The sequence below is a fragment of the Balaenoptera borealis genome (assembly GCF_965194805.1).
Source record: "Balaenoptera borealis genome assembly, chromosome: 4".
Classification (NCBI taxonomy): domain Eukaryota; kingdom Metazoa; phylum Chordata; class Mammalia; order Artiodactyla; family Balaenopteridae; genus Balaenoptera; species Balaenoptera borealis.
Genome location: NC_138861.1, coordinates 33,873,618 through 33,890,256, shown reverse-complemented (window position 1 = coordinate 33,890,256; position 16,639 = coordinate 33,873,618). Strand labels below are relative to the sequence as shown.

Here is a 16,639-nt window from a genome sequence, read left to right as displayed (position 1 = left end):
CCCTTATGCACAGGTTCCTGAACCTGATCCTGTTCATGTACCCCATAGCCTCTTGCTGCTTGGGGCTCTCACCTGGCTTGCAGTCCTTTTCTGTGGGTTGCTGGTATGGTGGTTCCAATCCAGTTCTTTTCCACGAGGCCCACTTGACCATAGGAACCAAGTAGTGGAAGTACAAGCTACGACATCAGAATCATCTCCTTCTGTCCTTGGTCTTTTGTCAATTCCCTTTTCCTCTGCTTAGGTAGGTACAGGGAAGATCAAGATACCTGCAGTAAGGGAGACCAGTGTGGTGCTAGAATCCCAGTGTCTAGTACAGATGCTCTCCGATCCCTCTTATTTAGCTTGTTTGACGGGGGCAAATTTTACTTCCCATTAGGTCAAGAATCTATGACTCTGGATGACCTTGTCCCTTTCTCCCTTCCCATTTATTTTTATTTTTTTTAGTAGACAGGTGAGAGAATTCAGGAGGCTAGAGTGAGGTTTGTGGGTGGTAGGATTACTTCAACTGTCCTAGAAAGCTCTGAAGATGAGAAACCCTTATTGTTTGTAGTTCTCTTTAGAATATGAGATACTTATATTCTTTCCATTCTTAGAATTAATCACCAATTTGGAGCAACAGGAAAAGTCCCATTTAAGATCTTGTTACCTGGTCTCATATTCCTGTCGGCAGAGGCACCAGAGAGAGATGTTAGAGCTACATCCCTTTTCTGGAATCTCTCCAACCTCACTCCCCATCCCCCCCCAACCTCACCTCAGGAGATTCTGTTACCCAGCTCTGTAGAAGGAGCCCTGGGAAGGAGACAGGCACCTGGAGTCTAGTCTGATCTCAACAGAGCTCAGCAGCTCGCTGGGACTTCATCCGTCCCTGCCTCAGATGATCCGTCTTGGCGAATGCAGATGAAACTACTGCCCCTACTTATCTCTCAGGGTTGTTGGAAGACAAACAAGATAATATCTGAAAACCCTTTGGAAGAAATGTGATGTATAAATCTAGGTGGCATTATACATGAGACACCACCCTCAACTTTCTTCCATCCGCTATCGGACGAGATGTCTTTGTGCTGTTCTAAACGTAATAGAAAGATCCCCAGACTCAAAGGGCTTTAACATCATGGTTCTGCTTGGCTTTGAGCACTAACAGACTCTATTTCTTCAGGTCAGTTGTGCCATCTCTTTACGTTTACTTCAATATCTAAAAAAATGTGCAGCAGACAATGGTATTATTTACCCCTCAGAGGCACTGTGAGAGTCAAATACACCAGGAGGTATGAGTGAGACACGTAACATATTTTGAAATATATCTGAGTGTCTTTGTATGAATATATATATATAATATAGCTCGATATAATTATATATAATATATCCTTATACTTTTCCATAGACACACATATGTGTCACGTATATCCCTTCCATTTATGTCAATGACATGACACAATTAAGAAACTTGCCTTGAAGTTTCTTAAGTTGATATATACAAATGATATAGACTGCAACTCATTTTTATAATAATTAAAAATTTGTTGCACATTCATGTGTGTGCATGTGTGTCTGTTTACATGTGTGCACACATGTGTAATACTAGACTCTCGCCCACGTTCCAAAATTGATTCGAAACTCTGTCTCTCTCTGTACCTCCCCTCTGGTTATGGCACTTGAGCTACAACATAGTCAAAAGGCATTTAGAGGACAAAAGAACTATAGGGAGTTCGTGGACTTATCTGCATTTATAGATGAATTACTTCAACCCCTCACACATTCTGTAAGCTATGCTTTCTTCATTTGTCTCATTTTAGCTTTTTGTGAAACATCTAATCATCTGTGTTCTTACCCTCATAATTGATTTCTTTCTTTTATGTCTTTACTAATTCCCAATTTTGATGTACGTAATTTTTTGTCTCTGGTCAAAGTCCCTTCTTTATTAAGGGTTGTCAAGCTGTAAGTTGGGGCAGCATAGTTTTTATTAGATGTACATAATTTTTAATTGTGTTAATTACTGCAGCTCCCCACCTCACCCCACTCCACCCCCCACTGAAGATTTTGATAGAATTTGTGCAGGATACCATATCCTGTTTCTTCTGGCTCTCTTCTTCCATCTCTATGTTGTGTTTCCTTAAGTCAGCCTTATTAAAGCACAGTTACCCTTATTCCTTAGGCCAAACTGGGTCATCGTTAAGTGTTGCCTCAAGGTAAGGTGTTATAAGAAGCGAACAAATAGGGATATTATATTTCTTTGCATCTTTTTTTTTGGGGGGGGTGGGCTATACCTTGTTCCTCACATACACTGAGCTTTCTGGAAGTGCCTATGGATTTTTCTCTGTTTTTCTCCCACCCTCTCACACTCAGATATCTACTACCTCCATTAAAATAATACTCAACTTCATGGTCATCTTGGACATTCTCCCAGGATTTCTTCCTAACACTCCAGTCATTAGGGATTTCTCTCTTCTCCTAATTCCCATAGCATCTGTGCCATGTTTATATTACCTGCTGCCCTTTGTGGTTATTTGTGTACATGTTTTTCTTTTGCACTAAGTCTGTGTCTTTCTTAAGAGCATGTTGTATTTACTTTTGTATTTCCCACACCACCAAGCATAATACCTTAAATGAAAAAAATATAAGACAAACATCTGTTGACATAATGGATTTATAATATAGTTCATAGTGTTGATACTCATAAAAGTAATTATTTTATTCATTCTCTTGTCCACGAATATTTATCTCCTCCTGTGAGAGGTGACAATATACAGCTGTAAATAAGGCATAAATGTTCATTACTGTCACAGAACTTGCAGAGAAGTCAGAGAGCCACAGACAAACCAACAGATACATAATATAATACCAAATTGTAATCAATGCTAAGAGGAATCAGGATTTTGAGAGATTAAGAGGAGGGAATTTAATTTTATAAAGTATAATTAGGGAAAGCGTCTGAGTAGGTGATATTCAGTTGGAAACTTGAAGGAAGTCCCTCAGCATATATATCTACTTACATCTCATGGACTGAAATTTGGTGCCGAATCTAACTACAAGGTCTGAGACTTCCCTGGTGGTCCAGTGGTTAAGACTTCGCCTTCCGGTGCAGGGGGTGTGGGTTCGATCCCTGGTTGGGGAACTAAGATCCCACATGCTTCATGGCCAAAAAACCAAAACCTAAAACAAAAGCAATATTGTAACAAATTCAATAAAGACTTTAAAAATGGTCTACATCAAAAAAAAGAAGTCTTTAAAAAAAAAAATCTAACTACAAGGAAAGTTGGGAAGATTGCCAATTCTAACAAAATTGGGCTTCTGGCTGTAAGGAAGAAGTGACAAATTAATAAGAGGTGGGCCAAATAGGTAGGTGCCTGTCCCACCTACCAAAACTATTTATATCCTTTATTAGAGATTAGGCTGGGGATAGGGGTAGGGGCAGGTCATGGTCAATCTTAAAGATATTTTAATTTAATTTTATCTGGTTTAGGAAAACACTGATTGGCTTTAAGTAGAGAAGAGACATAATTCTCTTTGTATTTTTAAATGGTTACACTAGCTACTATGTGGAACATGGACTTAAGGGGTTTAGGAGTAAACAGTACAGTGGCTGGGGCAGTGAAATGGAGAGAAGTGGTTGGATTTTAGACATACTTAGGAGACAAAAGCTACTAGACTTAGTGAAAAATAGGATAAAGTAGTTGAGGTAAAAAGAAAGCATCAAGGATGACGCCCAAATGATGTACACAAAATATGGCACACACACAAACTACATAAAATAACAACTACATCTCTATTTAAATATTTACCGTTGGTGCCAGCTCAGCTGCTACAAGGAAAGAACCAATACAGATTTTGAGTCACTTTGGTAGCTTTTTCAAACTATTTGCATGGCTACTGGAATTTACTTTTTCTACGTAATGTTTTAATGATAATCATTTTTTTGTGAGCTGACATAATTAAGAGGCTTTCCATTTTCATAGTCACCATAATCATCACCTTCAACCGTTATCTAAAATTATGTTTTTCTTTCCTGCAGTGTGTAGATCTCTGACCTGGATTCCAGGGGATTTGCAGAATTAACAGAGACATTATCCCATCCCTGAAATGACCTAAATTCTTCTCAGCCTACAGAGGGATTTTAGCATTAATTATTTGCAGTGTATCAGTAACTACATTTGGCTTTGTAATATGAAGTAGTCCTTGAAAGTAAAAGTATCTGAGATGTATTTTCAGGGTACCTTTCAGTGAATTTCTCTGGTTCCGAACATGTATGCTTTTGTGATGATGACTTTTTAACACCTTGACTGTTGACATCTTTCTATCCAGCACAAAAGAGTGGATAGTTTTAGTTGACCAGCTGCTTCTCAGGGACAAGACAAAGTACTGAATATTGTTAAAAAGCATAATTGAACAAATTTTACAATTTGACCCTGTTTTTATGTCTGCTGGGTTGGCTGCTCATTTGCCCTTCTAGAAGTGGCCTTTGGAATTATTCATCTTTATTACTGGTGTGTGTATAACATGTTTATATTAACATTAGCCTCAGAATTCATACACATGTTACCCAAATCCTGATCTCAGGGTCTATGATGGGGTCCCTTTTATGGTTAAAATTACCTCAAATAACATTTCCTGTGGTGTTTCTTTTTTTTTAAATATAAATTTATTTATTTATTTATTTGTTTGTTTTGGGCTGTGTTGGGTCTTCATTGCTGCACACAGGCTTTCTCTAGTTGCGGCGAGCGGGGGCTACTCTTCATTGCGGTGTGCGGGCTTCTCATTGTGGTGGCTTCTCTTGTTGCACAGCACGGGCTCTAGGTGTGCGGGCCTCAGTAGTTGTGGCACACGGGCTCTGTAGTTGTGGCTCGCGAGATCTAGAGCACAGGCTCAGTAGTTGTGGTGCACGGGCTTAGTTGCTCCGCAGCATGTGGGATCTTCCCGGACCAGGGCTCGAACCCGTGTCCCCTGCATTGGCAGGCAGATTCTTAACCACTGCGCCACCAGGGAAGCCCTCCTGTGGTGTTTCTTTAAAAGCCCCTCTTATGTATGAAATTGAACTTATGTATGAAATTGAACTCAAAAAGAAACATATTGTGATATTTAGTATAATTTTTAAAGATTTGAAGTTCCCTTTACAATAAATACTAAGTGATAATAGTTATCACAAGTCCCATTTTATAAAACAGGCACAAAAGCCAAACCTAGAGAAAATGGGATTAAAGCTCAGCATGACTGAATAAACCTTGACATGAAAAAGAATTCCCTGCCCAAAAGGGTTATTTTAACTCTACAACAAGTTATTAAAGTGGGTTATGGGATTCCAAGACCCAGAGATCCTTGAAAAAATTGAATCAGAATAGCACAAAGTGTTATTCAAGTAGACACAACCAAGGTATTATTTTTGAATTCATGTCTCTCGACATTATTTACTGATGATGGTGACAAAAGGAGAGAACGATATTTAATATATTTTGGAAAACATACAGAATTTGTTATTTGATAAAAGGTTTAATCATTTAGGTATTTTTACTACTTTTTTTTTTCCTTTGCTACAATAAATAAGAATAAAAGAATTTGGGTGGTGAAAATGGGAAGAATTCTAAATGATAAACATGCAAGAATACCTGTATGAAAGGAGAACTGAAAAATGTAAACTAGTGAGAGTAATAATAATAAAACTTTTATTAGGCACTTAAGTTCCAGACATTTATAATTTTTTTATTAAAGTGTAGTTGATTTACAATGTTGTGTTAATTTCTGCTGTACAGCAAAGTGACTCAGTTATACATATATATACATTTTTTATATTCTTTTCCATTAAGGTTTATCACAGGATATTGAATATAGTTCCCTGTGCTACACAGTAGGACCTTGTTGTTTATCCCTTCTATATATTATAGTTTGCATCTGCTAACCCCAAACTCCCAATCCATCCCTCCCCCATATAATTATTTATCTTATTTAATCTTCACAACAACAACATGAGAGTAGGTACTATTATTATGACTATTTTTACAGATGAGGGAAGCAAGGCGTGGTTAGATTAAGTGTGTAGCCCACTTTGCATAGCTGATTGCTAGTGGAGCTGGGACTTATCTAAGCAGTCTGGTTCCACAGCCTGTTTTTTCCCAGTGTTCGTTACAGCCTCGTCAACAAAGGTAAGCAAGAGTCCTGTGGCTGGAATCTCAAAGGTTATATCCTGGAACAGTGGACAGTATGATACATGAATGTGTAGTGGTGTGACAATGCCAGCTACAGCTACTATGTGAAGCCCCTCGGAAAGCTAATGACATCCAACTGGGATCTTTTCCTGAGGGATCTGATTTTTTCAACTCCAGCCAAACCAATCATTGCAATCCACAGGTCAGAATGACCACTTGAATACAGATGTTATCTAGAAAGGCAAGATTTACTTGCTTGGAATGATCGCTCCAACCAGTAGGGGCTCTCAAGTGGCTCTAAAGTGGTCTTCTCTGTCTAAGTGAGATTCAGGAACTTAAAACACTGCAAATTTGGCTGGATTGAAGAGACCAAACGGGAGAGAAATGGTGTGAGTTGGTGCTGGAGTGGTGGATAAAGGCTGACTGTGCTGTACCTTGAAGGCTAAGATAAGGATTTAGGACTCTGTTCTAAGTACAGTAGAAGCTCTTAAAGGAGCTTTTGGTTTTGATGAATAAATCATATTCTAAATTTTCAAAGTTTATTCTGACTGCAGAGTGAAGAATTATTGGAAGGGGACACTAGTGGACGGAGGACAATCAGTTAGGGTACCTGGAAGAAATGGGCTCTGCTATTTATTGGTCGTACAAAAGGAAGAAAGATAATAATGATTTCATATGCTTTGGAGACATTTGAAATTGGTCAAACGTTGGTTTGATGAAAGAAGAGGTTTCAAGAATGGCCCCAAGTTTCTGGGGGTGTTAGAAGACTCTCAAAACAAAAATCTCGTGAGTGGCAAAAAAAATAAATAAATAAGTGCTCTTCTCACCACTGCTCAGTTGAGGCACAGCCCTTCTGTTTCGAGGTGTATACCTCAGGCATTTTTAAGCGTACAGCTTCTCAGGCAGGCCACTAAAGAGTATGGGTCCTGGAGATATGCATTAGTAACAAGTGCTTTAGGTGCTTCTCATAATCAGGACATCACCTGAGAGATTTAAAAATAACTGAGAGATGCAGGAGGGAGGAGATATGGGAACGTGTGTATATGTGTAGCTGATTCACTTTGTTATAAAGCAGAAACTAACACACCATTGTGAAGCAATTATACTTCAATAAAGATGTTTAAAAAAAAAATAACTGAGGTCTTGATCCTACTAATTCTAATTTAGTTGGTCTGCATTGCAGCTTGGGCATGAGTAGATTTTTAAAAGCTCCCCAGCAGATTTAAATGTGCAGCGAAATTTGAGAATCCTTGCTCTAGAACAGAGTGGCTTAGCCAGTGTTACCTGTACATCACTGTGCTGGAAATTGGGAAAGGTTTGCAATCTATAGAGATTTGATTCTTTTTAGCCTTTGGGGTGGCTGCATGTGTTTGGTGAGGTGAAATGGCTGGTCTACTTTAACTTTCTATGAGTAACATTTTCCCTTTACTGCAATGCACCCTATAAATATTACCGCTTGTCTGTCATGATGTAAAACAGAATAGCATGCATAGCCATAGGATAGGGCATCTGGATATAAAACAAAAGAAAACAAAACAAAGCTCTCCAGATAATGATAGTGTTCAGACAGGGTTACCATCCAGTCTCCTAAAATTTCTTTGCAATATTTTTTTTTGTATTACTATAAAATTGCAAGAGATCTAAATGCCCTTTCACGTAAAATGAATAAATTGTATATTCACACTATTAGAGCAGGTAAAAATGAATGAACTCTTTATGTGCATTGTAAAAAAAAACAAGACACTTTAAAATAAAAATTACTACCCAAGTGCCCATCAGTAGACGATTGGCTTAAGAAGATGTGGTATATATACACAATGGAACATTACTCAGCTATAAAACAGAATGAAATATTGCCATTGGCAGCAACATGGATGGACCTAGAGAATACTATGCTTAGTGAAATAAGTCAGACAGAGAAAGACAAATACTATATGATATCAGCTATATGTGGCATCTAAAAAAATGATACAAATGAATCTATATACAAAACAGAAACAGACTCACAGACGTGGAAAACAAACTTATGGTTACCAAATGGGACAAATTAGGAGCATGGGGTTAACAAACTACTATACGTAAAATAGATAAGCGACAGGATTTATTGTGTAACACAGAAAATTATACCCAATATCTTGTTATAACCTATAATGGAATATAGTTTGCAAAAAAAGTTAAAAATAAAAAGTTACGGTGCATATATATTTATGAAAAATGTAAAACACATACGAGAACAGTAGCAACTAAATTCAGGACAGATATTACTTTTGGAATTGGAGAAAGAGAAACAAGATCAAGAAAAGACAGACAAAATGCTTAATGTGTTTCTCTATCTACATCTTTCTTTAAAAGTAGAACTAAAGCGAATATGGCAAAATGTTATGGTTAGATTAATGGTAAGTATATGGAGATTTTTTATGTCATTTTCTATTGTTCTCTGTAGTTGTCTATGTGTTTGAAATTAATTACAAATTGGTTCAGGGGTCAGGGGATGAGAATTACCATAGTCCAAAGCACAAAATCATAAAAGGCTAATGCCAGAACGGACCACAAAATCATTTTCGTCATTACCCTTATTACGTTCATGAGTATAAGGGCTTTCCTAGAGGAAGGTGAGGTCTTTTCTCCATTACCACAAGTCACATTGTTTTTGAGGTTTGTCTGGAGAGAAAGAGGAGGCTAGAGTGCCTGGGTGTACCCCTCTCCCTTGCTCCAACAAGAGAGGTGATGGAGTGTGTGGAACTCCAGTAACTCAGAAGCACCCTTTGTCCTCCCGGCTCCTCTTGGTGCCCACAGAGGCTGGTCTTTGGCTTCTGCCGACCAGGATCCACAGTACTTCCATCCCACTCTCTTTGTCTGTCCGCCCCTCTCCATCTGCCTTCTCCTGTCTCCTTTCTCAGCCGGAACCATAAAATGAGTTTTCAAAAATGTCCTCAGCAACGAATCTAGAGTACCCCAGATTCTCTCACCATCTTCACTTGATTCATCCTGGTTCCCAGCTTGGATGATTCCCATTGTTCAATTCCTTTCATCTCCCAGGACTACTGAGTATGGCTGGAGAAACTTGCAAACTCATGCTGAGTTGATTCTCCTACAGAGTCATGTATCTCATCTTCACTGCTCCTTCACTGCTGTTTGCTTTTGTTCCCCTGCCTTGTCAGTGCCTCAATGCACGGATCACGGTGAAGTTTCCAGACCCATCAAGTGCCCTGACAAAGCAAAACATCATTCTCTAGAAGCTAGAATCTAGATAACTGAAAATACTGAGCTTATCCATGTGTTGCTCACATTTTCTCCTCTTCATTTCAAACATTTATGTAAAATTTATATTCCTTCCTTACTTGACCTCTGTCTCTAAGAAAGGTAGATCAGCCATCTCCTTACAAATGTAAACTGTGCTTTGGTGCTTTTGATCTTTTTTCCTCAAGGTCCTGGACTTTAGTATTCTCGTGTAGTTTACTGTAGTGATACCTAACCTCTCTCCCTAACCATTCATTTCCTCTGTAATCAACTACATTCATCGCTGCCAGAATAATCTTCCTAAAAATACCACTCTGGTTATTTTATTCTGGTAGCTCTTCATTACCTTCTAAAGCAAGGTAAATTCTTTATAATCTGACTCTTGAGCTACATACATACTCTTGTCCCATGAATTTTCTCTTTTTAGACCCTACATTCTTACAGAGGTAGATCATTCACTTTTGTTTAACTAATACTCCCCTCTGTCTTCTATCTAGAATGCCTTCCTCTCTGTGTCTGTAAAAGTATAGTGCAAATATCACCATCTTTGTACATTTTTAAAGATCCCCTAACATATCTTCCTCTTTTGAATTTGGATTGTAATTTGTACCTCCTCTTCATCACTGTATCATTTTGTACACTGCAAACTAATTGTTTGAATAGTCTTATTTGTTTTGGTAACAATCTTTAAAATTCTGGAAGAATAAAATTACATGGTTTTTATTTTTGTAGCCCTATAGCATCTATCCAAATATGTGGCATTTAAACAAAATATGCATCTTATTAAATCATACTGTCCATTTCTCCTGAGGTTAGGAAAGAATTCCATAGGAAGAAGAGTGATCAAGCCTGTCCTTACATATGAAAAGAAAGGTTTCTCTCTGTGGGATTAATTGGCCTGTCTGAGGATCAAAGCTTTGACTTCATTAGCCCCATGTTCTGATACACTGAACTGCTTCTCAAAGTTTGCTTGTTACACGCTGCCTGCCTTGGATGTCTTAGTCTTGCCAGAAACTGGTAACTTGTGACTCTCCTTTGTGTTGTTATATAAAGAATCTCTGTGCAAAAAAGTAATTGCTTTCCTCAGCTGAAAAGGTCATGACTTTTCATAGTAGATAAGAATATGTGCTTAATAAATAAACTGACAAAATCTAGTTTAGTTTCTCTCAAACCTGCCTGTTCCTCCTCTGTCCCCATTGTTATGACTGGGTGTTTAGTGGGTGCCAGTTATGATGTAGACATTGTATAAAAGCATAGCAATGGCATAGTATCTATTTGTTAGTATTCAAAATAATAGATGACCTGAAAGCATAAATCAGTGACCTCTCACATCACCTTTGTCCCTAAGGAGAGACTCTGTTGAAAACAAAGGAAATCATATCTGCCTCGTATTTAACCTCCTGACTTCTTTCTTCTGTCTGGGTGTGGTAGATTATATGTATACACACACACACACACACACACACACACACACACACACACACACAGATTCTTTGAAGCTCCTCCAAAAAGAGGCAGGGTCTATTTTCCCACCCTTTGAGTCTGGCCTGTCTTTGTGATTGACTTTGACCTGTACAATTCAACAGAAATGGCAAAATGAGACTTCTGGACCTCTATTTCTATAGGCCTTATGATTTCTACTTTTGTCCTCTTGGGATACTTCCAGCAGCATGTAAAAAATCCAGATGAAAGTTTTCATAGAGAGAGAGTCACAGATGTTGCAGCTTTTCCAGCCATTCTAGCCAAGCCCCCAGGCCTTGGGGTCATTTAAAGCATCCAGCCCCAGCCAAGCCACTGGCTGACTGGGTCACCCACCCTGAGTGAGGCCAGATGAGGTGAACAAAACTGCCCAGGCCACTAACAGAATCACATGGAATGATACATCACTGGGGTAAAGTCACTAAGTATTGAGCTGGGTGCTATGCAGAAATAGGTAAGTGATACAATAAACTTATGTGAATTCGGTGTATTTAGCTTGATTCTCTGACTCTGGAGTGTGCACAAACAAAATTTCCTATTCACATAATGGCATCTAAGGTAAACCCCGAATAAAGATCATCCCAATGAAGGATTGGACCTCTCTGAGTTACAGTTTCCTAAATGTAAAGTGAGAGCATTGCATTAAATGCGTCTAAGATCTTTTTGCTCTATTTTCTGAAATACCAGCTCGTTTTGATAGTTCGATTCTCCGGAAGAATTAGAATTCATGATTCTAATGTTCTTCTTTGTTCTCTACCTAAATTGTTCTGGCCAATTTATTCCTTGAGCATCTATGCCAGATAAAAGATACAAAATAGAAGTGTGTGCGAGCTCCAACTATATGGAGGGGCAGGAATCCTTCTACTATGCCTTTCCTGTGAAAACCTTGTGCCTTCTTCGTATAGATAAACTGTGCTCATCCAAACCTCTTCTGAACTGCCACACAGTTACAGGAAGAAAAAGCTGCTGGAAGATGATTTATGCAATGTGTCTGTGCATTCCATTGAATTTTTAGGTGTGAGAGTCAGTGTACACATTTGCTGAGCCCATGACCCAAGGCTCTAAGAAAATTTCGCCACACACGATACCCAGAATGCTTGACTAAAGGCAGATTGTGAGTTTGCTGTTGGGATTTGTCTGTTTAGGTTGGTTTCGGCTGGGCTGCTGTGCTCCAGGTCTCTTCAGCCCACTGGTCATATACAGTTGACACGAGTTCTTTGTGCTCACTGGATGTATTGGGTTTTGCTCCATGACCCCGAGTGGCATTACGTCAGTGAAATCACACAGTGGAGAAATGACTTAGACTGCCAATAGTCATTGAACATAATTGCTCTTAGCATTGGAAAGAAATTGATGAAGATATAAAATGCATAGAATACTGGAGCCAGAAGGCACTCTAGAAACCATTTAGTGAGGAAAGTGGAACTCATAGAACAAAGGGACATGCCCAGAGTCACAAAACTAGTTAACGGCATTCCGTGCAGTTTAAAAATAAACACTCTATACTACTGCTGCATACTGTTAGAAATCAGAGGAAGCTCTAGGGTGCTGTGATATTATGACCAGTGCATCAGCAATGCCAAATATACCTTGCACAATATTTGTCCCCCCAAACATGGACATGGATGGCTGAACAAAGGCAGTAATCAGAGAATCCTGGCTGTATTTGGATATGCATATGTGTGTATACATTGTGGGTGTGTATGTGTATAGATATTTAGATATATTACTATCTTTATAGGCACAAAAAGAGAGAGAGGAGTTTGTCAAGGCAGTGATTTAGCTTGTTTTCCACGTAGAAGAAATAAATAGCATTAAGAGAGAAGTAATCCTTTATGCTGACTTTTAGCCCTCTGAAAGCTCCAGTCCTACAAGACATGGTGCAATCAGTGTCCTGGACGCTGACCAGGCAGATCATTTTTTCTTAGTGAAATGGAGATTTCTCCTTTCTTCCTAACTTAGCCTTTAGGAAAATTAAGGCGAGGAGCCTGGAGTTCCCCCTAGAGGCTAACATTTCTACATGCAACTTTAAAAGCACTGCATTGTAGGGCTCCCTGTGTTTTCAGTCTTAACAATTCCCTGATGAATATATCAGCATGATCTCTATTCATTACCTTAACAGATGTTAACAGAGCGAAGGTAGAATATCCACGGGTGTATCTCATGAGTTAAAGGTTGGAGTCATAGACATCATTTCTTTTATGATGGACATCTAAAAAAAATACATTAGATGACCTCCCCTTTTAACATGTGCTGGGTGGTAGCACGTTCAGGTTCTGTGACCCAAAGTATCAGATAATCTCCAAAGTCAAGTTGAATAGGGGCGTAGTTATCTGAGTAGTGAGCTGGGAAATGCCACCCTCTATTGCTAAGCTACTCTCTTCATAACTGAATAGGCCACATGTCATCAACTAAAGTCCCCAGGGACCATGTGGCACATCACGGTGGTAGGTTGCTGCCTGTCATGCAGCAGGCTGTATCCAGCAACAAGCAGAGGCAAACAGATGCTGCCATTCAACATTAGTTTCTCCATGGCAAATCCTGATCATGTTGGGGCTCTAAAAATGGGGGGGGGGGGGCTGCTCTTTCACAGGTGTTCAACTAATAGACAGTAATTAAGAGAGGTGGGAAGGTTTCTTTCGTTTTCTCATTTCTTACTATGTTCTCTGTGAGTGATCTGTCATAAGCCACCAAAAGGGTCCTATCCTATTAATTTAACAGGTGAATTTGTTAACTTCCTGGTGAAACATAGGAACATATGGCTTGGGAATATTTTCTAGTGTTGAAAAATAACATCTATACGCATCTGTCTCTCTATACATACTTTATGAGTAAAAATTTCATTTTCATATCATACAGGATATGTATTTTTTACATAGTGTAGGTACTGCAGATGTGATTGTACTTTTAATCTGGTTTTTTTCCCTGTGTTTCAGTCCTGAGGATCTAGAAAAAATGAGGGAGGAAGAATAAAAGTTGGTGTATTTGTTTTATTATTTTTTTTAACATCTTTATTGGAGTATAATTGCTTTACAGTGGTGCGTTAGTTTCTGCTTTATAACAAGGTGAATCAGCTGTACATATACATATATCTCCATATCCCCTCGCTTTTGCATCTCCCTCCCACCCTCCCTATCCCACCCCTCTAGGTGGTCACAAAGCACCGAGCTGATCTCCCTGTGCTATGCGGCTGCTTCCCACTAGCTATCTATTTTACACTTGGTAGTATTTATAAGTCCATGCCACTCTCTCACTTCGTCCCAGCTTACCCTTCCCCCTCCCTGTGTCCTCAAGTCCATTTTCTACGTCTGCGTCTTTAGCTTTAGGTGTATTTGTTTTTTTAGCTTCTGTTTTCACTTTTCTTGTTGTCTTAATGCTGCCAATTGTGGAAGAAGGCCATTTGGGAAGCATTTGTGGTGCTTTCTTCAACTTGATTAGCTTTTGCTGCCAGGGCCTCCAGTTGTATGGTAAAGGAATTCCTGTAATTTTCAGGAACACAAAGCAGCCTTTGGAAACATATCCACCGAGCAGACAGGAGGAAAAAAACACACTATTTGGCTAAAAAAAAGTAAGGAAGTCCAGGTCGAGAAAAGCTGGCTGAACATCCCATCAGGAAATATTCATTGCTTTTCATTTTAAACAGCAGCTTCCAAGATCCATTTTCATATTTATAGAATACCTGGCAGCAGACAAATGTAATCCCGAAAGCTACGTTTTATTTCATATCTTGCTTTTGCTTTTTAAATCCCACTTTTAAAACTGTATAGGAAAGAATGAGCTCACAGGTATGGTTCTGACATTCTTCAGGGGCCTCAAATGTCATGGATCTTGACTGTTTATTACACTACAGGAATAAGAATACATCTTAACTCAAACTCTCAAAATTATTAGAATGGATTGAAATCGAAGAATTTTCATGTAAAAATTAACCTGGGGCCTTGTCCAAAAGATCTGACTTTAAATAGCCATGTTCATCTGGGCCACCTTAGATATTTTTACCTATGTATTTTATTGCACATGTGGAGTACCTAGGAGAAGTACTTTATTCAGTTTACACATAGAAGCAGTTTCTGTGAAAATAGTGCCAAGATTGGAGCTCAAATCCCAGGTGTTCTTTTCCCAGGGTTAAAATGTTATTTTGTGGACATTTGTGAAATGGGGGCAGTGAGGCTTGCTCTCACCGCCCCCATAGGGCTGTTGAATGGATCAGGGCCCACTCAGGAGACAGAAACCACACCAGTTATTTGAACACAGATATTGAATATAAGTAGGCATAATATTTTTAACGAGATAAGATTATCACAAAGATGGCAACTACAAGAGGTAGCTTTCACCTCTAGAGCTGGAGGAACAAAGGGAAGAGTTTGAAATGATAAAAACTTAGAACCTTGGAGGAAAGGACCAGTGGAGCTAAAATTTATTGATGTGGATGAGCTTGGGCAAAAAGCCTTGTAGCCTGAGCCCTACTCTGTAGAGGGCAGGCTAGTGGGGTATCTCTGAGAGGGGTGCAATTGGGCTGCAGATGTTGAAAGTGTTGCAAACTGGTTTTGGCTTGCGCTATAGCAAGGAACAGCTGGGCCGGGGGCGCAGATGTATGTCCCTCCTCTAGTTTTCTCAGACTCCATCTAGTACTACCTGGTAATAAAGGCTAACAGAGAGCCAGATGGGAAAGCAGAAACAGGGTTTTGAGAGTCTCAGCCTCAGCATCAGAAGGCAGAGTGTTGACAGTGGATTTGGAGCTGAGAGTTCATCATGGCACAATTGTATGTAAAACTGCCTTGAAAATTAAGGTACAGATATGGGTTATAATTTCACAATGTAAAGGTAGAATTTTATAATCATTTACATTTCAGCTCTTTTAAATCTTGAAAAATAATAGTGCCTTAGATATTCTTAAATGACCTCCATGTTGTTCAAATATCTTACCAATAATAGGGTACTTAGTATCGATATTTACACCACATGTGGGCCTCTTATGTTTGAGGCTCAATGGCTTATGAATAATAAGCTTATATTGCTATAATAAAGTAAGAATTAGAAAATTAATACAGAATGAGGTAAATCTAGGGTAAGGGGAAGTGGGGTAAGAATTTGAATTATGTTAGTATGGATAATATGTAAGAGAAACTGATTTAGGTTTTGGTATTTTGTTTGTTTTGACAAAAAAAAAAAAAACACTTGGAAGAATGGTCACCAAGAAGGGCAATGTTGAATGTTGTTCATTATGTGCTCTGATTTATCTTCACATTATCTTAGGGAAAAGGCAATTGAAACATGGACAGCAATTATGGAACACAATGTGACAATGATGATTCCACTTTTATTATTTTGCTTAAATAAAGCAAGGGCATACCTTATGTACTTGACATAACATATACCTAAACACTTAGAGAAAGGCTAAGAGAGTAAGCTGGTTTTTGGGTTTGTTTTTTTTTTTTAATTTTTAAATTGACATATAGTTGATTTACAATGTTGTGTTAATTTCTGGTGTACAACAAAGTGATTCAGTTATACATATATATATATATTTTTTTTAATATTCTTTTCCATTATGGTTTATTATAGGATATTAAATATAGTTCCCTGTGCTATACAGTGGCACCTTGTTGTTTTCCTATTTTATATGTAGTAGTTTGTATCTGCTAATCCCAAACTCCTAATTTACCCCTTCTCTACCCCCTTTCCCCATTGGTAATCAAAAATTTCTCTTCTACGTCTTTGAGTCTGTTTCTGTTTTGTAAATACGTTTATTCGCATCATACTTTAGGTTCCACATATAAGTGATA

At 38.6% G+C, this 16,639-nt stretch overlaps 1 protein-coding gene across 4 annotated transcripts in view; it reads left to right on the top strand.

The window, feature by feature from the left end:
- INPP4B (inositol polyphosphate-4-phosphatase type II B) overlaps positions 1 to 16,639 on the top strand; it is a 371,544-nt gene that overhangs the window by 74,076 nt on the left and 280,829 nt on the right. The window lies entirely within an intron of this gene.